Source organism: Enhydra lutris, unplaced genomic scaffold (assembly GCF_002288905.1).
Source record: "Enhydra lutris kenyoni isolate GAN:26980312 unplaced genomic scaffold, ASM228890v2 scaffoldscaffold51, whole genome shotgun sequence".
NCBI lineage: Eukaryota > Metazoa > Chordata > Mammalia > Carnivora > Mustelidae > Enhydra > Enhydra lutris.
Window position 1 is genome coordinate 10,956,825 of NW_019154135.1, and position 13,291 is coordinate 10,970,115.

Below are 13,291 nucleotides of genomic sequence, written 5' to 3' on the forward strand. Positions count from 1 at the left end.
CCGTTTGTTCCCTGGAGTTAGGAGTCTCTAGAGATTTGCTTCTCTTTCTGTTTTTATCTTAATTTATTTTTCCTTCCCTTCCCCTGTGTTCATCTGTTTCGTTCCTTAAATTCCACATACGAATGAAATCATAGGGTGTGTGTCTTTCTCTGACTGACTTCTTTCCTCTAGGACACTACTCTAGTTCCATCCGTGTTCTTGCAAATGGCAAGATTTCATCCTCTTTGATGGCTCAGCTCTTCTAACTTTTATTTAAACTTGAGCCTCTAGCTTGGCATGGATGGCCAGCCCACCACACAGTCCTGTACCTCACCTCTCTGCCTCGGGGCACAGTTCCTCCAACCTGTGCATCAAACCACCCACCATTTTCAGGGTGCTTCCCCACCCCCATAGTCACCCAGTGGTCCCTGAATGTGTGATATAGGTGCCACCCCTCCCCCAGAGGTCACTGGTGGACCGGGATTTGTCCATGAACACCTGCTTCCCCTTTCCTTTGTTTCCTGGCTGGTTCAAACCCCAAGGAGCTTCCCGGTTGAGATCTGGATGTGGTCCCCTCCAGGGAGCAAGGGAGAGACGGAAGACACAGGTGGCCACTCCACACTCGCAGGCAGCAGGTGTAATGAACAGGGGACCTTACTTACGAGGCTTGTCTTTGGCCCTGCAGGATGAGATTGCCCTTATCCGAAACAAATTTAAGCCGCATTCCCACTGGGAAAGAGAGATGAGCCCATTCCAGGGAATTTAGCCAATCCCTAACTAAGCTACACCCAAATCAGTGGGAGAAGAGCAGGTTATACCTATTTACTTTTTCAGCCTCTCTTTTTTAATAAAAAATATGCAAACATACTAAAAAGTTGAAATAATTTTATATCTACTATCCATGTATCTAACACCTAGACCCTATTATTTTTTTAAGATTTTATTTATTTATTTAGAGAGAGAGCAGAAGGGGAGGAACAGAAAGAGAGAGAGAATCCCAAGCCGACACCCTGATGAGCATAAAACCCAATGTGGGACTCTGTCTCACAACCCTGAGATCATGACTTAAACAGAATCCAAGAATCCAATGCTCAACTGACTGAGTCACCCAGGGCCCCTGAAACAAGGTTTATTTGCTCTCACAAAACCCTGTTTCTGTTTCAAACCCACTCACAACAGCTGTTTCCAGATCCCCTTTACTCTGGACTCTGCCTGCCAGGCGTCTTGCCTCTTCCCATCTCTTCAAGCTCGTTGTGCATAAACAAGTTCTGAAATGACCTCTGATTTCAGTACCCATGAGCCCAGCATAGTCTACTGACCTTTGTATTTGTTCTTTTCTATTCTGGCTTCCCCTCACCCAAGCAGCACTAAGTGCTTTGATAGTGGTAACTGGAATTAGAGGATAATTATGCTCAAGGATGTCACTGGATCCTGTGATATTTTGCTGGGGACAAATAAGCCCATTAATCAAAGAAGAAACACTTTCCTAAACTAGAGAAACAAATTAGGAACTTGAGGTGTAGAAACAATTCACCTATTGATCCAGAATGGTATGTGGAGTATCGCTTCAAAAGACACTTATTTTTTTAAAACTTGTATTCAATAACTAGAGAAGAATCCTGCAGGTGTATTCCTGAAGCTTAAGCATGACACGACTCGGTCACTGTGCATACTTTACGTGAATACGGTTTTGGCATTTGGAAAATATGGAGCAGGTAGTCATGTAAATCGATGACACAGAATTTATTACAGTACCAGCTATATCCACTGCCAACTGGTTTGTGGTCATTTCTGGTCTCGTCTGTGCCACCAATAACTATATTTCATTCTTAAGAGCCTAAATACAACACTGATGTAAAAGTCATGATTTTTTTTTTTTCCCCATGGTGGCCGTTCAGGTCTTGGAACTGGGAAGTGGGTGCAGTTGAAACAGATACTAAAATATGTGGAGCGGCTTTAGAATTGGGTAGTGGGTGGAAACTGGAAGAGTTCTGAGGTGCCTGATAAGGAAAAAAAAGCAAAAACAAAAAAACTTTGACTGCCTGTAGGAGATGGTGAGTAGAGACATGGATATGAGATGTGCTTCTGATGAGAGCTAAGACAGAGTGAAGAACATGTTATGGGAACTAGAGAAAAAGCCATTCTTGTTATAACACGGTGGAGACCTTTCCTATACTGTGTCCCGGTGTTTTCTGGAAGGTAGACCATGTACTTGGTCTAGGGACTTCCACAGACCTAAGTCTATGGCCCTGCCTTTTTAGCGAGATTTCTAGACAAAGTATTTTATGAGTGGTCTCATTTCTTCTTGTTTAGAGCAGGATGCAAAAGGAAACAAATACATCCAGGAAGAAACTGTTAAAAAGAAACCAGCTCTTCATGATTTGGAAGAGTCTCCGTCTATTCTAACAGTGTGCCCTGGAAACAAGGCCAACGATGTGGCTGGACAGCCATGTGCTAAAGAGATTAGCTGTGTGACTCGTGGATCCAAGCAAGCATCTCAGCAGAAGCCGGACGCAGAGAGGCTGTTACCAGGAAATACCCAGTCTTGTCCAGTGATTTGGCCTGCTTTGAACTGCACAAGGGGCCAACGAGCTGTTTTTAGAATTTTATACCAGCAGCCACACTGCCGGCCTGCCTGTATTGAATAGGACAGAGAGGATATAAAGTGAAGAAAAAATGACTTTAGGGCAGAGCCATGGATCAGGCTGTTGGGGTCCCATGGTCACCACGGGTTGAGCCCTTGGGCCAAGAGGGCATGGCCACCACCCTGCTGGGCCTGGAGGACAGAACGTGAGCTAAAGCAGATCATTCTCAGGCCTTAAATCAGATGGAATTTGCCCTGTTATGTTTTGGATTTCCTTGGGACCCACAATTCCTTTCTTCCTTCTGACTTCTCCCTTCTGGAGTGGGAATGTCTCCCTGTGCCTGACCCACCACTGCATTTTGGAAGCACATCCCTTGTCGGGTTTCACAGCTTCACAGCTGAAGAGGAATTCAGGATGAATCACACCGCAAGTCTCAGCGATTTCAGTGATGCTGAGATGAGATTTGGGACTCCGAGTTGAGGCTGGAATGTGTTAAAACTTGCAGAGATGCTCAGATGGGTTGAATGTATTTTGCACGTGAGAGACACATATGTTTGGGGGGGGACTGAGGGCAGAGTGTTATGGGTACAATTATGTCCCCTCCAAATTCATATGTTGAAGTTCTAACCCCCCAGTGCGTTGTACGTCAGAAAGTGACCTTGCTTGCAAACAGATTATTTACCAGTTCTATCAGAATGAGGTCATACCGGAGTAGGCTAGCTCCCTAAAACAATATGGATGTTGTCTTTATCAGTCAGGGACAATGTAGACACAGACACGCACGCAGGGAGCACACCTTCTGAAGAGGAAGGTCAACTCCAGGTGGTGCTTCTACAAGGCAAGTTACCCCATGGATCCCCAGCCAACCACCAGAAGCTAGGACAGAGTCATGGCAGGGATTTCCTCATCCCTGCCCTCAGAAGGAACCAACCCTATTGAGACCTTGATGTGGGACTTCTAGTCCAGATAGTGAGACAATGCATTTCAGTTTCTTAACCACCCCGTGCATGCTATTTTGTGATGGCTGCCATTGCAAATTAATACAGGTGACAACCAGGAAAGAGAAGACGGGTGTGCTAGACCCCATATTCGCAGGAACACACAATTTGCAAATTGGGTCTTCGTTAGTTCAGATGGCCTGTCTATGATCATAAGATTGTTTTAAAAGCTATTTTATCACAAGTTTTCTTTCCTTGCCTTCTAATTTGTTTCTGATGTCTTTGTGTGGCATGTGAGTTACTATTCTGATTTTATCAACAATTCACACTTTAAGAAAGGGAATAGCACTTATAGTGAGGTACAGTAATTCATATTAACAAATTGGCCTGTTTTAATTTACACCATTGGTTCTGTAGGTGTCTCAAGAGCAGGGTATATATTTTCATACGATTTATTCACGTCTCAAGATGATTAAGTGTGAGAGTTTGAACAGATGCTGTACAATTCTTAATCCTTTTTTCTGATGAAAGAGATGTTTGGTATGAGCAGGACATAGGAAAATTCATTGTATATAAATTATATTTACCCCCAAAATTAAAAAAAAATTAAAAACAAAACAAAAAATGTCCAGAATTATAGCACGGTCCATCGTTTTGGTCTAAGGGACCACGGAGATTTCCAAGATACTGGTCTCAACTATGTAGTCCCTTATCATTCTACTCCAATGATCTTTTCACCTACATCTTTAACCATGGGTTCTACTTCAAATATTTCCTTGTTTCAAGTTTTAGCCTCTACTTAGCTATCCTGTTTCCACACTCAAGTCATTTTTCTTTAAGAATCATCCACTCCCCAACCTACATAAAACCTATCATGCTCCCTCCCTCCCTTCTCTCTCTCATTACAGAATTCTGTCACAACTTCCACATGCTTTTATTATATCAGTTTGTGTTCAGGGTGCCTGTAATAAAGAAATAAATGGAAAATCCACTCCTCATTTTCTTTTCCCAGAGCCAAGCCAGTGACTGACACAAAGATGCTCAGTAAACAGTAAATGAATAAATACATAAAAGAAAATGTAATTCTTTCATAGTCAAAGAATTTGCATGAATAGCTTCGTGTTGCTGTCCTTATAGAAATTTTAGCTTCTTAAAGTCAAATGCTTCCCATAGAGAAATTCTTTTTGATCTCTTACTTCTGCTGTGGTCAATTAGTCTTCCTTTAAAAGTTCCTAAGTTGTGCGTGTCTACAGTTCTAGACACACGGTTCCCCACGGTGTGTATAGATATTACTGGTCTCAGTAGTATTCTTTCTGCTATCCGGAAACGATTGTCTGGGTCTTTGGGAGGTGATTAGGTCGCAAAAGAACAGCCCTCATGAACAGGACTAGTGCTGTCATAAAAGAGACCCCAGAGAGTTCCCTTGCCCCCTTATATCACATGAGAACACAACAAAAAAAACAGTCGTCCCTGAATCAGGAAAAGAGCTCTCATCAGAACAATGAAGTTCATTCCTGGGGTGGATAACACATTGCCTCCATCTTGGACCTTCCAGCCTCCCAAACTGTGAGAAAAAAAATTTCTGTGTTTGTAAGCTACTCAGTCTCTTTTGTTTTAGTAACCCAAACTGACAAAATCTTAGTGAAACTAATATATTTTATTTATATTTAAATTACAAAAAAGTATATATATATTGACTTTTGATTGTTTTTCTATATACAAATTCACTCGATATAGAAAGGCAAGTAAGATTGTCCACTGAACGCTCCATAGACCCTTTTAATGTTGTTTGGCAGAGAACAAGCTGGAGTGGGGGCATCTCCCCCCCACCACCACCACCACACCTGCCAACAGAACTCTGTTTCCTATGGATTCCTGCAATCTCTGGTGGTCTTTTGCAGGTCCTCTGAACAACATGGCATCCAGGAGCTCTGCCTTCTGTTTCAAGTCTGCCCCCACTTTTTGCCTACACAGAGGTAAACCAACAGTGGACAGTGTGACATAGTAGAAAACAGACCCATGTCATATGCTGCTGTACCCTAACCCGCTCTCTGCCAAATGTGGATGGTGAGGGACAGAGTGACCACTCATCTTTCTCATCCCAAACAAGTAACTTCAGTTTTATTTGCATTGCACATTTTCATAATTAAAACCATTCTATATAAAATATTTTAAATAATTGTGTTGAGTGACAATTGCACAAATTAGATGGATTTTCCTGGGGTAGATAACACATTTAACCTGCTCAAAAAAAATCAAGGAAAAACTATTACTAATATTTTACCACCTTCCCATCAGTCTCCTTCCTGGTCATTGTCCTGTTCTGCAAAAGTAGGGACTTCCCTGACCTTTTTTTTTTTTTTTTTTTTTTTTTTGGAAAGAGAATATGCATGCAACTGGAGAGGAGGTGAGGGGGTGAGGGGGCAGAGGGAGAGAGAGAGAGAGAGAGAGACAATCTTAAGCAGGGTCCATGCCCAGCACAGTACCCAATGCAGGGCTTGATCTCACAGCCTGAGTTCATGACCTGAGCCAAAATCAAGAGTTGGTTGCTTAACTCACTGAGCCACCTAGGCACCCCATGGCTTCCCTCACTTCTAATTGAATAGAATATATGACCGTTCTTGAACCATATACAATAACCACGTAAGGAAGGTTTAGAGTATTAACATGTTTCTTTTTCTGGGCTGTTTTATTCAACGTCATGTTTGTGCAATTGATTTACATTTTAAAAAATAATATTATAGAATGCACTTGAGTTAATGGAAATTTGAATTATTTTTAGCTCAAGAAATATTATAAGTAGTGCAATGAGCATACTCGAGTTTGGGTGAACATATGTTTGTATTTCTGTTGGAGTGGAATTTGAGAACTGCACAACATGCATACATTCAGCTTTAATAAATGCCACTGGGTTTTCCAAAGTGGTTGCACCAATGTACATTCTCAATGACAGTGATTGGAAGTACCGGTGGATAAACATCTTTGCATATCCATGACACTTGAATTTTAGCTGTTTGGATGGAAATGTATCGATGGTTCAGGGTAGTTTGAATTTGCGTTACTTGTGACCACGAGTAATCATTAACCTTTTGGCTATGCCCTTTTCTGAATATCTATTTTTCTGTTAGGTTGTCTATATTTTCCTTACTGATTTATACAGCTAAAAAATATGAAAGGTACAAATACAGTGCCATATATAGGCGTTACAAATATCTTCTTTCACTCTGTGTGATGATTCTTATTTCTCTTAGAGGAGGCATGTGATGAAGTTATTGATTTGAAGGTAGTCCAGGAGTGGGGAAACTTTTTCTCTAAGGACATGAGAGCAAATATTTTCAGCTTTGAGGATACACTTGTCTTGATCACATCTACCTAACTCTGCTGATGTAATGTAGAAGGAGCCACTGGGCAATATATAAGCAAATGAGTATGATTGTATGCCAACAAAATGTTATTTATGACATTAAAATTTAAATTTCATATAATTTTCAAGTGACATGAAATAGTATTTTTCTTACGATTTTTCCAACTGTTGAAAAATGTAGAATCCATTCTTATCTCAAAATATCTCAAAATGTTGGGTCAGATTTGAGCCATGAGTTTGCCAATCCCTAATATAGCATAAACATCAAGTATTTTCTGTATAGGTAATGACTGAGAAGAGTGGTTTATGGGCATCTTTGCCTAGGGACATCAATTTTAATTTTAGCTGTTCTGATCAATCTACATTAATAATTCAGTTTTGTTTTATTCTCCTGTTAATTTTTTTGTTGACTTTTCTATTCACTTAAATAGAATAGATAAATATGATATTGTATATATGAAATACACAAGAACCTTGTCACTATATTAAACACAATTATTTTAGTACCTATATTTAACAATTCCATATAACAAACCATCTGTTATGCTATTTCTATTGTCTGTTTTTCTCTAGGATTTTGTCGCTTGATCTATTATGGTTGTGTGCCTGGTAAGGTGTTATTGAATATTGACTATGAGAATCCTTCTCCCAGCAGGATTTAAATTTTCTTCTGGTAGATGGTTATCATTCTAATCCAGTGCGTTAATTAGCTGATAAGATGTGGTTTTAATGTTTTCTTAGTTTAGATTTATGTATTTCTGTTTATTATTACTTGTAGATGGTAGCCCTTCATGAATTTAACTGAAAGCCTTGGATGTTTCTCAATGTCTCTATTATGTTGACAGGACTTGAACTTCATGGTTTTTGTTTTTTTTTTTTTCTGCTAGGATTATGAAATTACCAACATCTGCTCAAGCTTTTCCAACTAAGGTTGCTAAGATGAATTGCCAAGTGTCTTGTACTGAAAAACATAGTTGAATTTTGGACTCAATCTCTCCATTCCCTGTATTTTGGTCTTTACCGGTAGGTCTTTACCGGTAACTATTCAATCCACTGGAACAAACTTTTTTCAATGATATTCAGTTTCTCTAAGAGTTTCAGTAGGATGTTTAGGTTCATACAAGTTAAACCTTCATGACTGGAAAACAAACTCCATTCCTTAGGCAATTGTGAATCCTCCCTCCTTTTTTGGGGTACTGAATTAATATTATATGCACTTTCTTTAAAATTGTATAATATACTTCATTTCATGGATGTAAATTCTCATTTCAAAAACTTTCAAATTGTTTCCACATTAGAGCTTTCCCATTTGGATTTTTAAACTTATTGGAGTTTGTGATTCCTTTCTTTATATCAGTTTCTCTCTTTGAATGAGACTATCTACAATTCCCATATTCCCTATTATTGTATTGTGCTGGGTTTTTTTGTTTTTTGTTTTTTCAATTTTATAGTTTCATAGGCCCATAAATGGAAAATAATTTTGCTCCAGGATGGGTTATAATGAGTTTCATCCATACCAGAGTTAGACGATGAGACATGAGACCTTTAAGCTGAGGATGTTTAGATGGAATTTTGGTCATGGGTTGATGTTGTAATGTGCTAAGACTTGGGGAGATGTTGGCACGAGGTGAATATATTTTCCACATAGAGTGGACATGAATCTTTGAGAGCTATAAGTTGGACTATGACATGCTGAATAGTGGTTCCCCCAAGATGTCCATGTCCTAATGCTGAGACAGTATGAATGTTTCTTCACATGGTACTAGGAATTTCACAGCTACAATTAATTTCACAGCTCAAGATTTCACAGAGATCTTGAAGTGAGATTATTCTGGATTATCTAGGTAAGGCTTAAATTCTCACAGAGGTCCTTATATGACAGAGGCAAAAGGTCAAGTAAAGAAAAGGGTGAAGTAATGATGGAACAAAAAGAGACTTGAACATGTTTTGCTATTGGCTTCTAAGATGGAGGAAGGAGTCAAGGTCCAAAAAGTGCAACCCTAGAAGCTAAAAGAGGAAAAGGAATGGACTCTCCTGTGGGGCCTCTAGAGTGAGTGTGATCCTGTTAACACCATGGATTAGCTCCGTGAGATCCATTTCAGACTTCTGACTTTCAGACTGTAAAGGAACAAAGTTGTGTTGTTTTCAGCCACTAACTATGCTCTGATTTGTTATAGTAACAACAAAAAGTTAATACAGATTGAGATATCATAGGACTCTTCTCTGTTGTTACTTTGGGAAAAATTCTTGGGTAAAAAAGATGTTATCTTAAGTATTTAAAAATTATTTCCCAAATGTGTTGAGTAAGTTCCTTTGCTAATTAGTTTTAATGAATGGAAGGATGGATTGTCTAGAAATAGTAGCATGCATTATTTATGTCTTATCAAGTGGTTCCTATAAACATTTACCTAGTTCCAGTTGTTCTGATTTTTAACAATGTAATAAACTGAGCGGATTTTTTCCCCAAATGCTTTTTACTTTCATTTCCTTGCAACTATTACTCTACCTCTCTTCTTCATCACAATCAAAATTCTTGAAAGTGATCCCAGAATGTGTTACTCTGATTACTCCACTCTCTTCAAAATTGAAATTTAATGGATATGTTTTAGTTTTTAATTTGTTACTCAAGAGTAGGTGACATTATTGACCACTCTTCGTTTTTAAACTAGTTTTGTTAGGAACCCAATGGCTCCCTAATATCTTGGATTAATTTAATCTCCAACCAATTGCTCTTAATTCATTTGGAAAACTAATTTTCATTTAGATGGATGTTACTTATCGGCAATATTTATTGTTTGATTATGGTCTTTTTAAATCCTCTTTGTTAATCATCTTTCCCTGAGAATAACCATGCCCACAAAAAAAGAGGTTTCCATACCTCTTAATTGTCCATACTGCTAAGGGTGTAACTCTAAAACCAAGTTTAAGTCCTGCTCTGAGCTCAAGACTATATTGAGCTGCCTGTCCTCTCTTAAGTATATATTTAAAAAATGCATCTCATACTCCATATGTTGAAGTCCACATAGACATTCCCTGGGACTTCCACTATAGACAGTGATGGCACCACCATTCTTCTGCCGCAAAGACAGACAGATACCTGGGATTCAGACTTGTATCTGCTCCCTCGCTTCTCATGTCCAGATCCAAATCAACCTCATTTCTAGACTCAAAACCGCTCATTTTTATTTTTTAGCCATCTTTAATGATCTGGTTCCAAGATATCACCATCACTCATCTGGATTACAACTTCATACTCTGGGCTGTGGCCAGAGTATTTTCAATGCATATCTGATGAAGCTCCACATTAATGGCTATGGTGAAACACTTCCACAGGCTCTCATTGAACAGGTAAAGACAAAGTCCCCTACTGTGCCCCACAGAGTTATTTCTAGTCCCCGTACTACTGATCTCTCCAGCACAATGTCTTCTGTCCTCCTCCTTTCTCCCAACACTGTGAGGCTCTTACATTTGCCTTTTTTCAGTTCCTTGTACCCCTCATGTCTCCTCTGTCAGAAGGTCTTTTTGCATGTTGTTTGCTCCTTCATGAATGGTTCTCCCAATCTACTTTCCACCTTTCAACAGTCTACCCCCATATATTGGAATATCTGGATAACTTCCCTCATCATTCAGACCTCAGTGCTCATTTCCCAAGGAACTGTTCCCTAACTGTACCCCTCATACTCACCCCTTTCCTCAGCAAACATTTTCCCTTACTTTGTTGCACGTGCCAAATTGTAATATTGCAACTTTTCTTAATCATTTGCTTAGAACCAGTTTCAGCTTACCTTAAGAGCACTGAAAGTATGGACCAAGGATACTGGCTTGCTTTTCATTCAATATTTTGTCCTTATTGTAATACTTGATACTTGATGGATACTTGCTAAGGGCTTGTTTAAATAATTCAGGAAAGGATGAGTGGGACAGAAAGAACACCTGTGCTTTATTCACTTTGACATTGATCTAGAACAAGTCTTGATAAAAACTCAAAGCGAGATTCCTTATATTAAGAAAAATGACTTCACATTTAATCTTTTTTTTTGCCTTTCGTATCTTCCATTAGTTTAAACTAAATTCACATTTTATAATGCATGACTTTGACAAAGAAGGTAAAAGATCCCTTCTATTCAGAATAATATATCACAAATTATCTCTGCCATCTTTTCTTAACCCTCTCCCTTTCTCATGTTAATAATTGAATAATGCCTATTAAATACATGAGTAATAAAGAGGTGCTCATTTCCTTGAATAGACATGTCAGCATTTCATTTAAGAAGTGCTATCTTTATATTTTCAGGTTATTGACAAAAAATAGGCAATGGTTAGAAATTACTTGTAAGGTGGCTGATATTTTTACACAGACACAGTGATAGATTAGTGGTAAGAAGTTATATGATTTTTAAGTGAGACATTGGGTTCTCGCTTCTAGTACTACTTAAATTTTTAAGTATCCATGTAACTTTTTTCATGTTGTTCCATCTCTTGGTGGCCTTTCTTCTCTAAACATAAAAGTTTAGATTCGATGATTGTCATAACAGTATGGTAAATAATTTGCCCCAAAAGTTTCCAGGAAAATAAATTGGAAAGGATGATGGTTTTGGTAAAGAGGTAGCTATTGATGGCTTACTTAATTGCAGAAAAAAGGGGCCCATATATTGGAATGGCAGGGATTTAGGTTTTAGATAAGCTATCAAAAACAGAGTTTGTGATAGGTCCTCATCTGTGTCAGAAGGTCTCTGATCATAAGTGAGAAGTACTTCAATAACATTTACCTTATTATAAAAACACAGCAGCTATGAAACTTTGCATTTTCATAGGGAAGTATAATATTTAAGCATGCCATTGTATCAAAGTAATATTTCTTGGTTGTTTGATATCTGCCATGTCATAACTTGGCTGTTCTAAAATACTGAGTTTCCTCTTTGCTCTTTCTATTTGATTTATGTGCACAATTCTCCTCATTTTACAATTTGGAGAACAATGTCTCTAGAGTGGAAAGAACTGTCCGAAGGTCACAGAGATTTCAAACATGTTGAACTAAGTCTTCTGATTCCATGACTCCTCTTGGGTGTGTTTCTGTGGAAGACAGCAGAGAGGTGAAGTGCAGGGGTGAACATTTGTGTGGCGTATGGAATGTTCCCCTCACTTGAGGATTTGCAAACACCCAAAGCAGTGGTGTAGGGAAAAGACCAGAGTGAGATTTCAGCTTTTATCTTTGTCTCTAGTGTGTGATCTTGTCAGCCATTTACCATCTCCAGACCTCAATAGCATCATTTGTAAAGTAAAGAGTTTGGCCTCTGTGAACTTGGAGGTTCTATGAAGGTCTGTAATTCAATCAATACTGCAACAGCCAGGCAAAGCTGCACCTACTCAAATAAAACAATCTTGCTAAGCACAGGGAGTGTGATGCATGGAGAGAGCTTCACTAACAATCTAATTTATTGATACCAAATATTGTATCTCCTTGATCCTCCTAGGGAGACATAAAGCTGATAAATCGTTTGAATCGAAATTAGATTCTTTATACTTATTATCCATAAAGAAATGACCTTTTATATCACTAGTGTATTTTGTGTGTTTATCAATCAATCAAGTTTTTTTTTTTTTATCAAAAACCCTATTCCTTCCTAAGAAGAAAAGGGCAGAAAAAAAAAAAAAAAAGAGGATTCAGCAGCAGTCCAAAGACTATTTCAAAGCTGTTAATATTTGACTCTGGATTGAATTCCATCTCTCTAAGCTGTGATTCCATAATTTCCATTTAGAAAAAAGCACAAAGACTAAAATTTTGGTAAGAGTTAAACGTTCTTCAGGAATGTGTTTATGAAATCCCACTTCACACCCACCATGATGGTTACAATGGAAAAAGTCAGATAGTGACTAGCATGGACAAGGATGTGGAGACACTGAAACCCTCATGCAGTTTTGGTGGTTATGTAAAATAGTGCAGTCCCTTGGGAAAATAGTCTGGCAGTTTCTCAAATGACTATACATAGAGTTACCTTGTAACCCAGCAATCCTACTCCTGGGTGTCTACCCAAGAGAAGTGAAGGTATGTGTCCACACAAAACCTTGCATCCAGATGTTTACAGCAGCATAGGTCATACGAGCTTCATGATAAAAACAGTGTAAATGCTCATCAAATAGCAAATAGCTAAACGTAATCTGATCGATCAATACAACGGAATATTGTTCAGCCATAAGAAGAAATGAAGTTCTGATTCATGCTAAAATATGAATGAGTCCTGAAAACATGATGCTAAATGAAAGAAACCAGTCACAAAAGACCACATTTTACATCGTTCCACTCACAGGAAATATTCAGAATGAAGAAATCTATAGATACTGTTGTAAACTAGTGGTTACTTAGCTCTGGATGGAGGGTGATAGGGTGATGAGTAGGGTGTAAATGAGGCTTGCCTTCTGGGGCA